Here is a 3,486-nt window from a genome sequence, read left to right as displayed (position 1 = left end):
AGAGAATTTATGGGACAGGCTCTGTAGCAGTGCTAATCCTTGGCAGTAATACAAAAGTGCTACAGATCTTTATTTCATATAATACAAAAGCTTTCATTGACATTTGATGGAATTGGAATACGTTTCTTTTAGCATCACAAGACATAATACCTCAAAGTGTGTGAATTTTATTTAGATGACATATAACTTGAAATGCAGAAGTGTTTCATACTCACCCATGTTTACCCTTTTATTAAAATCAAAAACTATTGTAACCATCTGAAGAAAGTCATATATGCAATGATGCTTTGGGGACACCAAGTGAGAAGTATGAGTCATGTAAATTACCACCTCAAACTAGACTATATTTGTAGTAAGATTAAGGACATTGGGTTTTGAGATGTATGTTGCCCTTTCAGATACCTAACTCAGAAGAGCTTTCAAGGATATAATTAAGCCTTTTTTTTTTTTTTCTCAGTTACTGTTAATTCCAAAGTAGAAGTGGGTCAGGGCAGAAAACTGGAGTATTTTGACTCATATACAAATATTATTCACAACTAAATTCTTAGGATAAGGGAGACTACTGCAGCTTAACTTGCCATTTTGAGAATTTCTTGGAGCTTCAGGCAGATTCCTGATTTGAAAAATATATGTTAAGATACAGCATAGAAATTAGAAGTTTAATAACTGCTTCTGTTAGGAGGTGCTGCTGCTGCATCCACACAGGTTGGCAGAAAGTGTAAAACTAGAAGTGTAAAACTGGACCAGCCTCATCTAAAGAATTTAGGTTTATTATTGGGGGGGGGGGGAATGAATCCCCTTAGCATCTCATGCAAGATTTAAAGGCTTTTATAAAGTCCAACAGATTTCTTCCATCCATTTTCTGCTGACTGTTGAAGAGCAATGGCAGATCGAAATATGTCACTTGCCTTGCTAACATCTTTTGAGTTGTTGTATCACACTAGTCAGAGTGGTCCAGAGTGTTCCACTTTTAATTTCAGCTGGTTCTTTAATCTTACTTCCTACTACATGGTGATTTATAGCTATGCAGCTAAAAGCATAAAACAAAACACAGTATCAGTTTAAGATAGGAAACAGAGGCTAACTTCAACAAAGTGAGATTAAACTGCTTCTGAAAAATGCTGTATGTCACTGCAGGTTGTCTATAAACTATGTGCATACACGGAATATTCATACAAGATATATGTATACAGTAAACATATGAAACACATGTGATGTTAAGCATTTGATCTGGTTAAAACCAATGGAAACTGAAGTTTCCAAACCCAGCACAGGAGATTTTCACAGCATCCAGTCATACGCATCTGTTTCATGGGGAAAATGTAGCCTTTCTTCCAGAGCTCCGAAAGTTTGGTTCCATATGCGTGTTCAGAAAATGAGGCTTCAAAAAGCTCTGGCTCCTTTTTCATTTACTTCCTCTTGGATCCGCAATACTGGTTTTGACTCAGAACAGCTTAATGCGGTTGTTTCTATTTTCTTTGTCAGTAGTCTGATACACTGTTATTACTATGAAGCAAAACATTCCAATGCAGTGTTTCTAGTAGGTCATTAATTTTATGTTGAAACAGAATAACTTTTTCCCTATTTCTCCTGACAGATATTCCTGATTTTGTATTAGACCAAACTTCTACTATCTTTATTGCTGCTTAAACTTTTCTGAAACCAAAGAAAGACTATTTCCAGTCAAGCTTATAGTACATAATAAATGGGAAATAAGATTTGCATAAATATGTTATCCTCTTCCAAGGCATTAATGTGTTACCCTTTGGTTCATTGACACTATTTGTTCTTTCTCCTTTGAATTAATGGGGGAAGACTTTAGACTTAGAGGCATTTTGAAATAAAATGTTGGCCTGTAGGCCATGGACTAGTGAAATATTAAACATACTTCCTTTTACATTACTTACAAAATGAGGAGAAATCACACAGCTGAACACACTGCAGCTACTTAATGCTTCTGTAAATAGATCATAATAAGCATGTGGTATACATGATTGTCTAAGCTGATAAATGAAAGGGTGTGGATTGTTCAGCATCGGTGGAAGGAGGGGAACATGAAAAAAATCTTCCTGATTGCAGCTGCAAATGGTAGCAATTTTTCCTTCCTGCATTAATGAATATAATTCATGTAATGCATAATACTTCATTCAACAGCAAAATTCTCACGTCCAGTTCACAGACATAAAGTATTTTAATTAAGAATATCAATGAGTAATGACAATCCACTTCCAGAAAAAAGAAAGATTCTTCTTTGGCCATGTAGAAGGAGCTGTGATGCAAATATAATTTATCAGCGTAATAAATTCACTTTCTTAGAACTCTTTACCAAAAGAATATCCTTTAAGCCATGTTGTTATTTATTTGTCTGTTTTCCCCTTGTAACCTTCTTTACATGCAGTATTTGACTGCAAACCTGCATTTTACAGTCTCTAGTGATCAAATCACTTCATCCTCCACAAATATCACAAATTAAAAGAGCTTTCATCTTTTAAATTCCAACACAACATACACAAAGCTAAAATAATTCATTGTCTAGAGACCATAATAAATTTTAATGTGCATTTACAGAGTAAACAGCGGGCTGAAAGGGGCCAAACCAGTGGAAGTGAAGGTATGTCTTACAAAATCCACACAGTACTGAAATACAAACTAAAAAGTGATGTTTTGCCAAAAAAAAGGAAATAAAGATGCCTATTGGTGGCATGACATACAGATATTATTAAAAACTGGCTTGAATGAGGACCAAAGTATGTCTACTCTGAAGTTATATCACACAGACTGTAAGCAATTTACAGAATTTAAGTTAGTTTTGCATATACAGGAGTTGCAAAATTAGAGAAAACACACTGAAATATAGAACACACACCAAAAAAAACAAAAAGATGTATGTATATATATCTATATATATATAAACCTCCGCGCAATCATCAGGGGTTGGCCTAAGTCAGTAGTTGCCCCCAGTGAACAAGAAACAAACAAAATATAGGAAAAAACATCACAGGATAAAAATGATAATAATAATAGAAACAAAAAGGAATCTAAAGAAAAATAGCCTAATTTGTTTTCAGAAAGGACATCCTCTAGTCTGCTTAGCTGCTTTGTAGATTGGCTTTTTTTCTCCTCCTTATTCCTCATGAAAAAAAAAAGCAAAAATGAAAAACCAAAAGGCTTTTTGATAAAGTTTGTGGGGTGTCTTATTCGTGTTGATGTTTAAACCACAATGTTTTGTTTCATTGTTTGGCCTGTATTTGCTTCCAGGCTGGAACAGTTCTTTCAGTGTAGGAAACTAAATGTCATCCATAATTAATTTTGTAATACTGATAACTCACAGGCCAACCCCTGAGAAGTCAAGGATGAGGCTTCTCCTTGCCAAAAGAAAAGGAAACTAAGTCTTGCTGTTACAAAATGCTTGATTACATCACACCAGTTCTCTTAAAATGAAAGATCAGTGATACACAAAAGAAAATAAGATATATCAAGAAAACA

Source organism: Pezoporus wallicus, unplaced genomic scaffold, assembly GCF_028554395.1.
Source record: "Pezoporus wallicus isolate ANWC-B61680 ecotype Strahan unplaced genomic scaffold, APGP_CSIRO_Pwel_v1 contig_6658, whole genome shotgun sequence".
Classification (NCBI taxonomy): domain Eukaryota; kingdom Metazoa; phylum Chordata; class Aves; order Psittaciformes; family Psittacidae; genus Pezoporus; species Pezoporus wallicus.
Note: the sequence above shows the minus strand (reverse complement) of the source record.